Here is a 19,382-nt window from a genome sequence, read left to right as displayed (position 1 = left end):
AGCCTATGACAGAAAGTTTTCTATGCAGATAAAGGTCTTCGTATAGCCCCCATATAACGGTACCTCCCGATGTTCAGTATTTTGATGATTTTATCGACAATATTTACCGGAACTATTTTAAATTTAGTATTTAAAGTTCGTAATGAATACTACCGCCTGTGACAGAAAATTGTCCATGCAGGTCCACGTCTTTTGATGATTTTAGCGACATTATTTACCGGAATTATTTCAAATTTTTTATTTGAAGTTCGTAATGGATACTACAGCCTATGCCAGAAAATTGTCTGTGCAGACGTATGACAAAAGTTGCGTATGCAGAACCACATCGTCGTATAGACGCTAATATACGACTTCATTTGGTTTTTTTTTTTTTTTTTTTGAAGATTTTAACACAATTTTTAATGGATTTTAATTTTTTGAAAATTACCAGATGGTGGAGGGTATTCAAAGTTCGGCCCGGCCGAACTTACAGCTTGTTTATTATTTTCTGGTAACTTGTTTATTATCTTCTGGTATCATAAAATCCTAATCCTTGCAAGAAGGCTGAAATGTCTCTCAAACATACATTTTAGGGTATTCTTTAACCAAGAGTGCCGATATGTCTCTCGTATACCAGTTGTTATCCAAGAGAGAATCGTTTGGTTTCACATCCTTAGACTTCGTAATCGAAAGGGCTGAAATGTTTTCAGTCGCTTTCATATCTGCAGTCTGTCGGTCGTTTGTCTGATATAAGACCGATCAGTTCGAAGACCACCACTGGTACTGATTAAGAAACAGATGACGAATGTTGAACTTGATTTGAACAATCTACACTTTGAATTTGTAAACAGTACATCTGTTACTTTTCAGTTGCTGAAATTATAAATTTTTGTGATGGACTCTGTTCCCTGAGCATATCCCAATATGTGGATGTCATGTGTGCCAGTCGACTGACGACCGAGGAACCTTGCCATGTCGACTTGATCGATCAAACATCTATTCTCTAATAATTGAAGATCGTTTACAATACATCGAATTTTGAATTTAGCACATTCCAAAGCCAAATTCGTATTGAAGCTATGATTTGCAAGAAATTTGAATTAATAAGTTAGACTGGTGTGAGTCAATTCCTATCCGATTGAATATGGAATGAGAAGAATTGAAATTTAATTTGTCGCAACCAAATACGGTTCAAACCTCAAGGCGACAACATCACCAAAAATTCATGGGCATCCATATGCCTACATTAGAGCCCATGGCTCTCAAAACGAGGGTCATGCCAGCACTGGTTAAAAACCTATCCCTGAAACTCAAGAATGGCCATAAAAAACATATTTGGCGAAATGTGACAATGAAGCAAAACATAAATAAATTTTTCAACCTATCGCCATAGTAAAGAAGAGGATGATTCCAAAATCTATCCATATTTCGTCTCAAGAATTAAATTCGGGTTTTTCAAAAAGTGATCGAAGCAACGCAAAAAGAATATAATAATAAATATAATAATATCTAAAACAATTTAAACAAGTTAAAAAGCAGAAAGTTCGGCCAGGCCGAACTTTGAATACCCTCCACCATTTGGAACGAATTTAGAAATTTTCAAAAAAATCCTTAAAAAATTCTGTTAAAATTTAAAAAAAACCGAATATTGCCGTTATACGACGACGTGGGCCTACATAGGTATTGCTTGTCATAAGTCATTACCATATTCAAATTCGAAACTTGAAATAAACGGTTAATAATGTAGCTAAAATCGTCAAAATATCGTATATAAGGAGGTACCGTTATATCGGAGCTGTGCGAAGACCTGGACCAGCATAGACAATATTCTGTCATAGGCTGTAGCATCCATTACGAACTTAAAATACGACATCTCAAACAATTTCTGTGGGTATTGTACCTAAACTCGTAAAAATACCGAATGAAGGGAGGTACTGATATATGGGGCCTATACGAAGACCTGGACCTGCACAGTCAATTTTCCGTCACAGACTGTAGTTCCCATTACGAACTCGAAATAAGTAATTTGAAACCATTCCGGTTAATAATGCCGCTAAAATCAATCAAAATACCGAATATCGGGAGGTACCTTTATATGGGGGCTATATTTTGCCCATTTGCGAACTTAACCTGGCTACTGGAAAAATAAACATGTGTGCAAAATTTTAGCCTTCTATCTCACTTCGTTCGAAGGATAGCGTGATTACAACAGACAGACGATCATCTAAATCGCTAAATCGACTTAGAATTTTACTGATCAAGAATATATATTCTTTGTTGGATCTGAAATGAGTATTTCGAGGAGTTACAAACGGAATGACAAGGTTAATATACCCTCCATAGTATGGCGTAGGGTATAAAAGTATCAGTCGGTTTTACCAACAGTTCGAATATTTCAATATATTTTGACTTCTGTTATGATTATTAAAATTGTTGACCCAATATGGAATAGGAATGGCCGAATATTGTCCAATTCGTAACGGACCTAAGTAAATATAATATAAATATTGCGACGTGCCAGGTTTGAACTACATTGGTTACTTCCTTTACTTTATATGAGATATGCGATAATTTTTAGAACATCTAAAAATGTGAGGGAGTTACCAGATATAGTCGACCGAAGTATTTCATACCTCATCTAATACAGATAAAAAAAAATTGGTATGGGTAAAATTACAAGAAAATCGAACATTTATAACCAATTTTATGCGAAATCATAAATTCCACTCAGGTTTCTGACTGAGAGAAATATTTAGATATGACAAGTTGTAAAGAATCGCTAACTTGTTTCGCAAGTTATGACAGATAAAAGTATTGAAAATTGTGAGTGAGATATCGGAAGGGGTTCGCAGATATATGTCATCTTCACAACAGATCTTGCGTAAGCCAAAATGTTTGTATGTGTGAAAACTGAAGAGATTTGGATACTAATTTCCCTTTCTTTGAGCGTTTTGTTTTTAAAAATCTTGAACCCTATGTAGGGGAGTTACCAGAAGGAATAGTCCCATCCCTATTTTCTTTATAACAGATCTTGTGTTGATGAAAATATTAAGATGTACACAGTCTGAATGAAATCGGATGTTTGTTTCGTGATTTTTGAGCTTCATGGATACTCAAAATGTTAACGCTTTGTGGGGGAGGTACCAGAAACAGCACCTGATTTTTCTGTTGATGTTACACTGATAGATCCCAGTGTTGTTTCTAGCTCCGAACTAGTGCTCTCCATGCATTCTTTTTAGCTGAAAATTTCTCATATAGCTGATAATATATACAAGTAAAACCAGTAAAAAAAAAGTCTTAAAGTCGGGCGGAGCCGACTTTATAATACCCTACACCACTTTGCATATTTAGTAGAGCTTCATATAAATAAAAGTTTTAATGGGGAATTTGTGGGAAATAAATCATACCAACTATTATTATAGTACTAATTAAAAGTCCAAAGGAACTAATATACGGGAGGAATATCCTCCTTTGAATCGATTTCTACTTAATTTGTAGAGGCATTTTCGCCTTTTCAATTCGGGCTTGTATTATCCATTTGGTGCACAATTAACTTGAAATCAGATAGATATATATGAGAGCTATATCTAAATCTGAACCGATCTCGATAACATTAGGCAATTGTATTTCTGAGCCGAATTTGATATATTTCCCCGAATATCATTACTACGGAGTGCATATTACGGCTATGCAGGGCAAATTCAACAAATTGGATGGACAATATGTATGGGAGCTATTGCTATATCTGAACCGATTTCCACCAAATTTGACATACTTGGACTCAATTTTGTCGTAAGTGCTAAATTTCATTCCATTTGGGCTAATATTACACGTTTGGTGCACAATTAAAGGCAAATCGGATGAAGATATATATGGGAGCTATATCTAAATATTATATCTCGATAAAAATTAGCAAGGGTATTTCTGAGTTATATTTGATATATTTCCCCAAATATAGTTGTTAACGAGTGCATGTTACGGCTGCGGAGGACAAAAATAACAAATCGGATGAAAAATATATATGGGAGCTATAGCTATATCTGAACCGATTTTGATCAAATTTGGCACATATATTTCTAGGCTTAACTTGGTCGTATGTGCAAAATTCCATGCTATTTGGTCTGATATTACACGTTTGCACAATATAAGCAAATCGGACGAAGATATATATGGGAGCTACACATAAATTTTTACCGATTATCTCCAATTTTAATAGGGTTTCTTTCTTGGGTCAAACAAATTATTTGTGCAAAATTTCATGTGGATCGGGTAATAAATGCGAACTGTACTTTGTTCACAAAAATACATGGACACACGGACGGCGGACGGACATGCATAAATCGACTCAGAATGTGATTCTATGCAGATCATCAAAAGGAACTATGGGTCTATCTCGTTTCGTTTTGCCTGTTACAAACAAATGCACAAAGATATAATTCATAAAAAGAGTAAAACTACCTGCCATAAAGTATATTGCCCTCTCGGTTGGTTTTATTAGTATCTGATTTGCCTATTTTATGGCAAGGCGTGGTCTTCCCAGGAATATATAATGAACCACGCTATTTAGCCGGAGCCAGTAAAGAGTTGATGGAATAGCTAAAAATCTTAGAGAGATACACTGCATTACTGAACGTGAAATTCAGCTTCATTCCTGCGAGAGCCCCTGATTTCGCAGATCTATGGAAAGTTTTGCTGACACGAAAATAAATGACAATAATGTCCACATAAGTAGAGCGGTGCTAAACAGCCGTTTCTGCTTTCTCCTGAAAACCTTGGAATCCATCGAAGAAGTGTAAATAGGAATGGGTTCAAATGTTATTAAACATTCTGGTGGACTTGGTCGAAGGACTACATACTAGCTCCACAAGACAAAGCCAAGTGGCTCAAGGTGAAATCCAAACTCGAAGTCGGACGTCTAGTGATAACCGACGAGGACAATCTGACTCCTAAGGACTGGCTGACAGGAAGGTAGTGGAGGAAAGGTAAGTCCAGCATATGAAGCTTGCTCAATTACCAATGGTTTAAAGGTAAAGGTACCGTAAAGGGGAAGAATTTTGTAGCATCATATTTTGAAATTTTTTCAGTTCGTTATGTATCAATTTAATATTATTTAACACTGACTAACTCTGTCCAGCTTGTTAAATATTGTACTGTATTTCTTGTTTATAATGGGAAGGATAAAAAACTATTCCTTTAAGGTTTCTAAAACATTTTAAGGAATCCTACTAGTACTACATGTTCTAACCTAACCCCTTCCAAATCTCTCTTTAAATTAACGCATATTTTGTCAGTAAAGTACCGCTGTGCTGTACAACAACGAAATCATAATAAATTCGGATTAAAACGTTCACTGAGTTCAACCAAAATCTTTAGTGGCTGGCATTTAGGTAAACCAAAAATTTCTTGTTAATTGCACTGGCTGGCTGAATAGTGGGTGCGGGTGGATATTTGGAAACCAAACACGAGGCTGATATTATCGCTTCTTACACGCAAAATACCCACAGACCGCAATTATTTTCTAAACCAAATGTGTCAGTTTAAATTAAATGGAAGACATGACGTTCGGCGCCATTCTCTCTCGCTCACGTTGTTAGGCCGCTGCCTAAATATTTTGTTAGTTAAACACAAACAAGACGAGATCAGCTTTTGGAAAACTTTCTTTCACGCAAAAACCCTACTGCGGCCAAAATATAAATGGCCATCTTAAGCGATTGTGTCACAGTGTCGCGATAAAATGGCTTGAGTTAACAACTTTTTAAATTTTCAATTTTCGTTTAAAATGGCTGTCATTATTCTTGCGTTTTTTCTTTCTCAAGCATTTTAAAGAACACACCTGCCACGCATCTTTTGGGGTTGGATGGCGTTTTGGTTGGTCTATGCCTAAATTCCTCCGAACAAAAAGCATTGTGTCCCTGTGGCTAAGGTTATGTAAAATGCCAGTCTGTATGTCATCACATTTTGCTTTCGAGTTAAGACACAGCGGCTGTTATGTTGTAACGCCGGAAGAAAGCCAGCCATTGTCCTTTGCCAGTCTTGATGGCCGAGCAGTAAGCAGCGAATGTTATATGCCATTAGTCTTTTGGCAATTAAAGTCGCAAAAATTCTTATAAAAAGCCAAAACACTTTATTTTGGTTTTAACCTCTTGCCTTTCTATACTCGACAAAGGCAGACGGCTTTTTGTTTCGCGTTGTTGGTAGTAGTATTGGTGGGGTGGGGTTGTTCGCCTCTTGGTAAAATTCCTTCATTCTAACAGCACCAAGTGTTGCTAGATGGATATGTGCGTGTGTTGGTAGGTGTTTTTAGTTAGGGATTTAAGTGTAAGAAAAGATTTTTTTAATATTGGGCTGAACATTTCTAATAATAGTTAAAATCTTTATAAGATGTCTTCTACATGTTATGAAAAAAAAAAAAAATATAAAAATTTTAAGTCGTTGAAGGCCCTTCAATTACAATCCAGTAAAGAAATTCTCTAAGTCGGGCGGGGCCGACTTTATGATACCCTACACCACTTTGCTAATTTATTAGAGCTCCATAAACAATTAAAAGTTTTATGGGAGAATTCAATCATACATGCTGATTTTAATTATAATTTAAAGTTAATTAAGTTAATTAAGATACAAATGTTTCGGCATATTGAGTCCTATATGCCGAAACATTTGCATCTTTTAAATTCGGACTTGTATTGCCCATATGGTGCACAATTAATTTGAAATCGGATAAACATATGTATGGGAGCTATATCTAAATCTGAACCGACCTCGATAAAATTTGACAAAGATATTTCTGAGCCGTATTTGATATATTTCCCTGAATATCGTTGTTACGGAGTGATTATTACGGCTGTGGATAACAAATATAACAAAGCGGATGAACAATATATATGGGAGCTATAGCTATATCTGAAACGATCTTCACCAAATTTGACATACTAGCTCCTAGGCTCAATTCGGTCGTAAATACCAAATTTCATCCAGTTTGAGCAAATATTAGACGTTTGGTGCACAATCAAAAGTAAATCGGATGAAGTGATATAAATTGGAGTTGGATATAGCTCCAAATCTGAACCGATCACGATAAAATTTAGCAAAGGTATTTCAGAGCTGTATTTGATATATTTTCCCAAATATTGTTGTTACAGAATGTATATTACGGCTGCGGAGGACAAGAATAACAAATCGGATGAATAATATATATGGGAGCTATAGCTATATCTAAAGCGATTTCGATCAAATTTGACATACTTATTTTCAGGCCTAATTTGCCTGCAAGTACAAAATTACATATTTGGGCTGATATTACACGTTTGGTGCACAATAAAAGGCAAATCGGACGAAGATATATATGGGAGCTGTATCTAAATTTTTATCAATTATCTCCAATTTCAAAAGGGTTCGTCCTTGGGCAAAACAAATGATTTGTGCAAAATTTCATCTGGATAGGGCAATAAACGCAAACTGTACTTTGTTTAGAAAAATACATTGACAGACAGACGGACTGACGGACATGCATAAATCGACTCAGAATGTGATTCTATGCAGATCACCAAAAGGAACTATGGGTCTATCTCGTTTCCTTTTGCCTGTTACAAGGAAATGCACAAAGACATAATACCCTGACCACCTTGTGGTGGAGGGTATAAAAATACACCAAAAATAATGACAGGAAAAATTCACCAGAATATGAAAGAAGAGCTAATAGTTGAAGACACGAATAATACCGTTTTGATATGGGAAAGTTCTACCTGTTCTAGCTTATCATTCCGTTTGTTACACCTCAAAATATACATTTTAGACTCCACAATGTATATATATTCTTGATCAGCGTAAAATGTCGATGTCTGTCTATCTGTGTATTTTTCCGCCTGTGGAAATAAATTTTACTCATATATATTTAATGTCTATATCAGCCCCCATATAGCTGTAACCCCAGATTTATCAAGGCATAAAGTTGTCTACATAGGTCCAAGATTTGATATGGTGAATAATGTAGCTAAAACTATCAAAATATCGTATATAGGGAGGTACTGTTATATCGGAGCTGTGCGAAGACATGTAGCATCCATTACGAACTTCAAATACGAAAATTGAAACAATTCCGTTGGATAATGTCGCTAAAATCATCAATATATCGAATATCGGGAGGTACCGTTATATGGGGGCTATATGTAAACGTGGACCTACTTGACCCATTTACGAACTTAACCTGCCTACTCGAAAAAGAAACATGTGTGCAAAAGTTTAGCCTTCTATGTCAATTCGTTCGAAAGATAGCGTGATTACAAGAGACAGATGGACATCGCTAAATCGACTTAGAATTTACGCTGATCAAGAATATATATACTTTGTTGGATCTGACATGAGTATTTCGGGGAGTTATAAACGGAATGACAAAGTTAATACACCCTCCATAGTATGGTGGAGAAACTGGCTGGTCACTTCTCTACTGATGGAGTTAGTCTTCAAATAAAGTGAGGCGAAAATGTATGCTAACATCTTTTGCTTTAGATTTATTGATATATCCCATCGGTATTTTCTGAACAGCAGGCCATTCGATTTGATCAGGGTTAAGGGTTGACTACGCATTGGTAACACAATTAAGTGAACCAAGATCTCGGCAATCACCACATAATTTTTCCAGAATTGTCATCTCTATTCTTTCGGGATTTCATCCTTACATTTTATTATTTTTTTTTTGGCCGAACTTGTGCTCTAATAATTCACTTAGGCTTTCTGCGCTGTGGTTGGAAGCTATGAATTCTCTTCTTCTTAATGGTGTTTGTATGTATGCGCGATGTGTATGTGTGTTTGTTAAGCAGTGATTGTGAGCTGCGTTGTTGCGCGTTATTAACGAGCAGTGACACGCAATTTTAATGTGTCGCGTTTTATTGGGCCAAAGGTCGAGTAGGAAGACATGCTCAAAAAACGAAAAATCCTGCTAAAATTTTCTCACTCCTTTCGCTAAGGTTTTGGCTTCAGCATTTTCTTTCTTTTTTTTTTTTTTTTTTGGAAGAATTCCGCAAGTTCATAAATTGAGTTTTAAACTTTTGTTTTATGTTCATGTTGCTGCCGAACATGACGTCTATGACGATGACAAAGTCAATGATTCGCCGCGAAAGGTAGTGAAAGAAAATGAGGTGGTCTCAGGTTGGGTGGGTGACACCGCTTATGCATAACCCGTGCCACCCACCCACTTTGTCATAGACACTAAATCGCAAAAAAAGTTAAACTTTCAAAGTATTTTCATTTATTTGCGGTTATTTATATTTTTTGCATAAAATTTTGTCTTTTCATGTTTCTTAATTGCAGCAAAATGCAGCAGTGCTTACCTAAATATCCGCCGCACTGGGTAATTGACGATGGCATTGTTTGGGAAATTAACGTTAATTTAATGCCAGCGAGTAAAACACGGCGATGGCATAGCGTAACAAATATATATTAGTTTGCTTAACGCGATTAAGCTATATATTTTGTAACGAAATTGCGGATATTTTTGAAAATATATTTATTGTGTAATGATTATCGAAGTAATGAAAAAAGTTTCAGGTCGATAGTATTGTGGGTGGTGCCAGAGAGATGGTGCAATTATAGATAATAAACCAAATAAAACATATAACCATCAATTTTGGTTACTTCATTGTACCTTCAGCTTAATGACCTTACGCTCTATAATTGAAATTCTTCTTTAATTTCCCTCGAATTTTGCTTCAATATTTTAATTTACCCAAAATCTAAAATTAAACTTGGATATATAGCCCACTCTTCTGGTACCTTGTCCATAACAGTTCGGTCGGTCGGTGTAGACAGCCCTACACGAAGTTGTCGGATACATTGAGAAAACCAGTAAGGAAAAGTCAAAAGTCGGGCGGCACCGACTATATGATACCCTACACCACTATGCATATTTATTAGAGCTCCCGAAAAGAATTTATTTGAAGTAGATCAAACCACCTATCAACATTTGGCTTTAGAGCAGTTACAGTTTGGTTTCAGACGGAACAAATATATAGGAGGCATATCCAATTCTGAATCGATTTTCACTAAATTTGACGGAGACATTTTAAACTGTTATACCAAATAGCATTGCTTTTGAGTGAATGATATCACTTTGAGAAGGATTGTATTAAAAAAATATATATCGGAGCCGAGTTTAAAAAATGGAAACGTAAGTGCCAAATTCACTCCATTTGGATTGATATTGGCCATTATTTGCACAATAAACATGAAATCGGATTAAGGATATATGGGAGCTATATACAAATCTTAGCCGTTTTCGATAAAATCTGTCAAAGGCATTTCCGAGCTCTATAAGATATCTGGTACCAAATATCATTGTTGTCGAATGCATATTACGAATGTGAGGGACTTAAACCCCAAATTGGATGAACCGATTTTCACTAAATTTTACATACTTGCTTCTAGACGGAATTCGGTCGGGACTTAAAACCCCAAATCGGATGAAACATAGATATGGGAGCTATTGCTATATCTGAACCGATTTTCACGAAGTTTGACGTACGCTCTTGTAGACTCAATTCTGTGGGATGTACCATAATTCTGGTCATTTGGACTTATATTGGCCATTTGGTGCACAATTAACCCAAAATCGGTTGAAGATATATGGGAGCTATATCTAAATCTGATCCGATTATCACAAATTTCACCAATTTCCGTCCTTCGGCCAAACAAATATTACTTGGAAAATTTCATCTCAATCGGATTATAAATGCGACATGCATTTTGTTGACAAGAATACGTGAACCGACTGATGGTCGGACGGACGGGAGGACAGACGGACTGACATGCATAAGTCGACTCAGAAAGTGATTCTATGAAGATCCTCAAAAGTAACTATGGGTCTATCTCCCTTCCTTCTCCATATTACAAACAAATGCACAAAGACTTAATACCCTTACCACTATGTGATGTAGGGTATAAACATGGAAAACTCCATTTTTACTTGACAGCTTTCCTCGAAATGGATTGGGTATTTAAAAATGTAAACCTGGTGTAGATCCATAATGCTCTCTATGACTCTGGTATTTCTTCTATAATGACTAGAAAAATGAAATGAAGTGAATTTCGACCAACTTCGAAAAAAGGGAGTGGCATATGCCGATGACTTAGTGGATCAGTGGTAAATTTCTTTCAAATTTAAACTTGTAAATCTAAACTTGTATTATTCGCCAGGAAACGAAAAATAGATCAATGCGTTAAATACTTCGGTATGATCTTGGATCAGCGCTAAATCTGGGCAAGAAAATCGAGCGTACTAAAAGGATATAATTGCACACTTTTCATTGAGGAATGCGTTAGGAAAAGCTGGGGGTTTGGATCACAAGTCGTACAGTGGATGTGTGTCACAGTTGTCTTACCAGTTTTGACATATGGGTGTCTTATTTGGTGGACTCCATATCAAATTTCAAAATTCCAGCTCTACCCTAAGACCCAATCCCAAATGACAGTTATACTACCCATGTCCGAAACCACTTCCTTTCTTCAACATAGTCACCAACAGTGAAATCGAGCCGCCAACTGCGCATTTGTGACATTTTGACGTTTCGTACGTTCATAGTACCCATTTCGAAAACCACCTTCTTCTATCAACTTCAGACACCATCAGTGACATCCATATGAAACTTGAGGATTTCAGCTCCAACCTTTTACCCAATACCAATTTAGTACCATTTAGTACTTTTCGCATAATTTAGTATGCATTTTCAAACCAAATTTCATATCTTAACCTCAGTTACCTTAAAATAAAATTTCAGGATATAATTTATAATTTCCTCCAATACCAATCGTAGTATGATACTCCTTCTCAACCACAATAACCAACAGTGACATCCATAAAAAATTTCGGGATTCTTGCTTTATCCCTTCACACCATACCCATTTTGTACCACTAAGTATTTGTAAAATCACCTCAATATCTCAATTCCCGATACAAAAGAGACCCAATGTCAAATTTCAAGATTCCAGCTATATTCTTTCACTCAATACCACTTATAATAACAACCAGTACTTTTCGAAAAAATTTTCGAAACAAGGCTACACAATCCAAGGCTACAGTGACCCTAATACCAAATTCCAGAGTTCAAGCACTATCTGTTCACACAATACCAAATTGTAGCTATGAAAGTACTATTTAGTACTTTTCGTGCACATTTCCAAAACCAAGTCTTCATCACAAACTGTTTTGTACCATTTAGTACTCGTTTCCATAACAACCTGCATAATACAATCAATAGAAATCGTCTTTCCCTGTATCCAGATTCCAGAACTATCGGTCCACCCAAAACCTAATTGTTACAAATTTAGTACTATTAGTACACATAAGTACAAATTTCTAAAACTTCCAACATACCCCAATACTGCACTCCCCAAGTAACCCCAATTCCAAATTCAGGATTCCATCCCTGTTGGTTCGCCTAAATACCAAATGTATCAAATTTAGTACCATATAGTACAGAAAAGTGCGAATTTCCAAAGCTTCCTATATTCCTCCAACAGTAATCTTAATTCCAAATTTCGGAATTTCAGCTCTATCGGCTCACCCAAATGTAACAAATTTAGTACATTTTAGTACACCTAGGATCAAATTTCCAATACTACCTACATAATATACTTTCCAATTTTCAGGATACCAGCTCTATTCGTTCACCCCAAATCCTAATTGTGTCAAATTTAGTACTATTCAGTACACTTAAGTACACATTTTCATAATTACCTTCATCAAACAGTCCAAAAGATATCTTACTTCAATTTACGGATTCCAACTCTTAGGTTCACCCCTACATTTTAATTTTACCAAATTTAGTACCACTTAGTTCACATAAGTATAAATTTCCAAAACAACCCATATACATCACAGTCCTAGATAACAATAGTAATCTTATTTCTAGATTTTAGAATTCCAACTCTATTGGTTCACCTAAATCCAAATTGTACCAAATTTAATACCATTTATTACTTTTCGAAAACTCAGGATTCCAGCTCCATCCGTTCTTCCAAATTCCAATTGTACACTCATAGTACACAACCCCTTTGGTACATCTGTTGTACATTCCATCAGTGACTCTCATTCCAAATTTAAAAAATTCCAGCTCTTACTGCTTCCTCTGAGCGTACTAAATTGAGTACATTTTAAAACTTTTCGTACCGTCCTAGTATGAATTCCCATAAACAATATATCTCTCCATAAATCCTTGTATGAATAGTAACACTTCTTACAAAATGTGAAAGTTGTATTGATTTCTTCAAACTTGGCTATCTTTATAATTCCGCCAATAAGGGATCTAGCTTAATAACCGACCCACTCTTTCGGTATCTTTTCCCAAAAAGTTATTACCTTAATAAATGATCATGTGCTGTGGTTATATATCAGTCGACTGACTTCAGATATAAGTTTTATTTATTTTCAAAGTATAGCAGTGTATGTCGAACTTTCAAGTTATACATTTTCCCCTCACCAAATTAAAATCAAACTGAAGTACTGCGCCATATACGAAACCCTTAGGATTTTCTTCCCTTCGGTATCGCTACCTTCAAAAGCGGCTCTTGTCAATAGTTTTCCATGTTTAGCTATAAATTCCATGTAATCGCTAAAATCAAATATACCATAATATGGAGGAAGCGTTCCTTCGGTTATAATCAAATTTTCAACCTTATAGGTATAATACTAGAATTGGAGGAAATTCAATTAGAATAAACTTTTAGATCACACAGTGCGTACCTACCGCTTTCAAAGGGCACGTGAATGGAAAATTACTGGTTCGTGTCATTTCCACCAGGATTGACTTTTTTACCGGCACAGCGACAGTGTGTTGCAACATGTCACAAATGAATTTGACATCAAAAAGTTTGACAGTTTTACCATTCGGCTTTAATCTATACAGGCTCATCAGTCGAGTATTGGTGGACACTGGAAACTAAATTCGATCATCAAGGTGTAAGCATAGCGACTAGTGGACAGCATTTTGATATTGCATTCATATTTCTTTATCAGGTCATCATAGTTCGTGCAGGTTACATTGTGAAATTTCAAGATAAATGGTCGTTTCGCTGCCTAATGAAAGCGGAATAAAGAAAAGGACACAAAAAAGTTGGAGTTAATTAATTGCAATTCAAATACAAAATGGTAAATCTTACTGAAACCTACAGCATTCAAAAAAAAAAAACCACAATTAATAAATTTTACCTTTGTTCTGGCCGTGACTCGATGGAGGATGTCTGATACTTTATGTGTAATAGTCTATCAAATTTGGCTTGGTGGGATTTTTTTCATATTCCCAGCCACATGGCCACAAATGGTATTTATTTATATATAAATAACAAATGCGGAATAAGGAATCAACAAGGTGAGATGAAAAAACTGCAACGAACTTCAGACTGCTGTCATTTCTAAGCCACTCGCAGACAGCTGTTAAAATTATGCCGGTGACAACTCATTTTATTGTTTACAAGCGTACAAAAGCATTTTGGTGAGAATTTTCCAGAAAAAAAGTTATTCGTGATGGAATTCAAGCATGATCGTGTGATTTCTTTATATTTGGTTGGAAACCACAAGTGGCTATCGTTAGAGCACTCCAGCACAGTAAATGTGAAAAAAAAAATCTTTTGTGTCTCCTACCATCGTTCGTTACCGTGATACTGGTAGCGTAGCCCGACGTCAAAGAAGAAACAGCAAGAAGAAACAGCGCACATCAGGACATATGACCTTCGTCGCGAATGGCCGAAAAAATGGTTCAATCGAAATGAACTGAACATATCGCAATATTCCATTCGACAAAAAAAAAAAAATTGAAATGAAGTATTGAAAAATGAGCTCGGGTAAAGCCATTGAAATTCCAAAAGTGCAAGAATTTACACCGCAACAGAAAGAAATAGACTCAAAGAAGCTAAAGATGTTGCTTCGGGACGAAAGCGGTGTGGTACGCCTCTCGGTGAGAATAGAAGCCGAAGTTTTCTCCGGTGAGAACAAAACCAAATTCGGTGTTTAGTTGTGCAAAGAGGTCAGCTGAAAATGTCCACCTTCGGGAGTGAAATCAAGAACGCCACCATGGTCATGATGTGTGGGCCGCCATAAAAGCCCATGGTCCCTCTCCGCTGGTATTAATAGACCGTGGAATCAGAAAAATGCCGAATATTATAGCGAAAATATTCTGGAGGGTATATTAAGGGTTTGGGTACGAAAACATTTTGACCGCACAAAATGAGGTTCCTTGCTTCCTTTCCAGCGCACAATGACCACCAAAATCTCCGGATACCAATCCGTTGGACTATTGTGTCTGGAGTATTTGGAAAGCAAGGTAGGCACTAAAAATACCCAAGTGTCGATCATCTCAAGCAAGCGCTTCGCCGGGAATGGGCCAAAATATCGCAGATTAACATTCGGGCAGCGTGTGACCGTTTCATTGGCCGGTTGAAGGCCAGTCCTGCCCAAGGTGACTAAAATTTGATGCTATTTCCGATATTTTTTGCCTTCATTCAAAATAGAATGTAAAAATTATGGCGTTTGACTTCGTTGCAGTTTCTTTATCCCACCCTGTAATTAAGTATTTAAATTACTGTAGTTAAGTATGTAAATCAACACGCTTGCTACAGCGGAGCTTACCTCAGCCGCTAAGAAAGCCTCGTACACAACAAAAAATTAATAACAAAATGCATAAAATGTTTTTCTTCTTTCTGATAATGGACGTACAGTCTTCGCTTGCAAGGCAGAGGAATAATATCTTTTACGAGAACTATACACAAATTATAATGGTTCTGTTTTGAACTTTAATATCTACAATTACATACCTGAGATATATGACACAACTGACAATAATTAGAACGTGAACAAATTTTGGACGCATAGCTCTAAAGATTTTTTGTAGACTATTTCGCATGAATCCCCAACAAGATACATAATGTTTCTATTGAAACAAGTAAAGAATTCTAATTACCAAAAAATTATTCTTTGTGCCCTACTGAAATCTCTGATTGCACCCTTCTCTCTCGTGATTCCCACTCTCAGTGTTGTGCCTTTCAAATAAAAGTCTCGTTGACTACGCATAAAATGTAGCAACTCTGTTGGGGTAGCTCACAGCACTCAAATTTTCACTACCAAGTAGGTCAAGATATAGGCAACTACATGCCTTCTACCTTACCAATATGCTAAAAATTATTTGTTATAAATAAAGTTTGCAATGCAAATCAACTAACTTTTTGTCAAGTTATTAAAAAAAAAAAACAAATAAAAAGCTGTAAGTTCAGCGGGGTCGAACTTTGAATATCCTCCATCATTTGGAACGAATTTGGCAATTGTCAAAAATATAACTGGGTAAAATTTTTCTTAAAATCTTAAATATACCGAATAAAGGTTTACACGAGGGTCTATACCACGACGTGAACTTGTACAGGCAACTTTTGTCATAAACCATTACAATATTCAAATGCGAAACTTGAAAAAAAAAACAAAATTCGGTGAATAGTGTCGCTAAAATCATCAAATATGGTGGTTATACGAAGACGTGGACCTGCAAAAACAATTTTCTGTCTTACTTTTACGAACTTCAGAAACTAAATTTGAAACTATTCCGGTGAATATTGTCGCTAAAATCATGAAAATATCGAATATGGGGTTGATAAAATTTTACTCAAATGTATATATATTTGCAGGAATTTAGGTATTGAAAATGAATAATGTAGGTCTACCTTTTTGTATAGCCCTCATATAACGGTACCTCCCGATATTCGGTATTTTGATGATTTTAGCGACATTATTCGCCAGAAATGTTTAAAATTTGATAGCGGAGGTTTGTAATGGATACTGCAGCATGTGCCAGAAAATTGTCTTCGCATAACTCCCATATAATGACATCTCCCTATATTCGGTATTTGGATGATTCTAGCTACATTATTTACCGTTTTTATACCTACAACACTATGTGTTGGGGTATTATAAGTTTGATTGGGCCAAAAATTATGTAACACCTCGAAATATTGATTTCCAACATTGGAAAGTATATAGGATCTTCCTATCTCGCCGAGCTGAGTCGATCTAGCTATGTATGTCCGTCCGTCCGTCTGTCCGTCTGTCCATGTTAATTTGTAATCACTCTACAGGTTGGAATTATAATTCGATCCTCACGAAATTGAAAATGGAGGTGGGGTTATGATCAGAATAGAACCCTATTTCTTTTGGAGATGGTCGCATTATATTTAGGGGTTGAAATGGACCAAAAACTGAAAAAACATGATTTTGTAGTGCTCCACAGGTCGCAATTATAGACCAATCAAAGCGAAAGTTTAGCATGGGGCTAGAGCTTAGGGCTGGGCTGAAGCCTTCCAATTTGGTGGTCAGCGGGTAATATTTAGTGGGTGAAATGGACCATAACATTTGTGTTAAATGAAAGTCATATTTTCCATTATACCGCGAAAATATTTAATCCGGGTCAATACTGACCGTTACGTAGATGCAAATAGTTAAAATATCGGGATATATAGCGAAATATATACAATGTGTATATACAAAGGAAGGGGGTGTTAGCTATAATGATTATATCTCAAGAACGGCTAGACCGATTTTGACAAATTTTGTCAATTCAGAATGCCCTTTTGGCATAAAATTATAAAATCTAAAAAAACCGCATAAAAATATGTCAAAATGATGTTAATATAGGTTTGTAGTATTTTGTGACATTTTTTATATGTTTTCATATGTTTTATCGCATGCGATTTTTTCAATTTGACTTATAATATTGAAGTGTATATTTGTAATACTTTTTCACCTTACAACACAGGGGTTATTATATACAGATTGCAATTATCGTCCAATCCTCACAAAAATTTTAATAAGTGCGGGGTTAGGCTCAAAGGGGCTAGGCATATTGGGGTTGAATGGACCACAACTAAAAATGTTCCTTATTTTGCAGCCGTATAAAGGTCACAAATAGAAACCAAAGGACACGAAATCTCACATGAAGTTAGAGTTTAGGACAGCGAGTAGAATGGACCGCTACTTTTGGTGAACAAATACCAGAATTACTTACAGGCGATATCCGAAATACACAAAAGCCGAACTTCTGGCTTTTTATGCTGATTTCGTTGACGAATATAGCCAAATATCGTAAACAAACATCTATATGAGTCTAAATTTGGAGATAAGGAGGGCCTCTTGCATTTGGAGATGATCGCAAAATATTTAGGGGTCAAATGAAACAAAAACAGAAAAAAAACTTCCTGATCACACAATTGAAGCCAATCGACACGCCTGAGAAGAGACTTAAGGACAGGGAATTATTCAAGCGTTTGGATGAAAAACAGGACCCACCAACCAACAGTATGACGGAGTGCTTAAATATTGGGCGAATTTCTCTGGTCAATATCTCGTGACATAATTTCAAAAACAAAATCTTCCAAAATCGTTCTGAATATAAGGGGGGCTTCTAACATATTATAGTGTTGTAGGGTATCACATGGTCGCCCCCGCACATCTATAGCCTTTGCTTACTTGTTTTTTTCTAGTTTTGCGTTGAATGTTGTAATGGCTTATGACAAAAGTTGCCTCTGCTGGCACACGTCGTCGTAAACATACGGCTAAATTCGATATTTTTAAGATTTTAAAAGAATTTTTAACGGATTTTATTATTTATTATTTTTTGAAAATTGCCAAATTCTTTCCAATTGTGGAGGGTATTCAAAGTTTGGCCAGGCCGAATTTATAGCTTTTTTACTTGTTTTTTTTTTTTTTTATTTCAGTTTCTTGCGTTCACATAGCATCAAATGGTATCAATTAAGAAGTTTAGTACCGTTTTAGAAATCTTCGTAACCTTAAAATTCGAATTTCCGAAACCCCTTTTGTACGTCCATCCTACTCTCCATTCCAAATCTCATTCCATTGTCCAATAAAAATTATTCAATTTCTAGTACATTTAATTACTTTTCTTAACTTTTTATTAAGAATTTCAAAAGCTGCAGCAGTTCTAAACAATCTGTCATCGAAGAAGCTGGAAAAAATTGTACTTGAAACCGGTTGCTGGATATCTGAGGCCATTGGGCCTGTAATATCAAAGGGAAAAATAAACATCCTAATATTATTAGTAGGTCTGATTTAGAATCATGGTAGTTAAACTGACTGCAGTATTAGCTATCTCACCTCAAGATGGAACAAGAGTGTTTTAACTACTGAAGGCTGACTATGTGAAGACGAATAGGCTTAGAAACGATTAAATATCAACTTTGTAGATGTCCCATATTTTTCAACAAGAGACTTAGACTATTTGACAGCCTCGGTTCTTCTCAGGCATAGATCCCACCATAATTAACAAAGGCATTTCCTGGTAGGCGGACCACCATGCTAACTGTACTTTTCTTTATAAAACTTTTCTTCTCCCTCTCCTATATCTCTCCTATCCCAAGAA

Source organism: Musca domestica, unplaced genomic scaffold (genome assembly GCF_030504385.1).
Source record: "Musca domestica strain aabys unplaced genomic scaffold, Musca_domestica.polishedcontigs.V.1.1 50, whole genome shotgun sequence".
Lineage (NCBI taxonomy): Eukaryota > Metazoa > Arthropoda > Insecta > Diptera > Muscidae > Musca > Musca domestica.
This window is presented reverse-complemented; position numbering follows the sequence as displayed.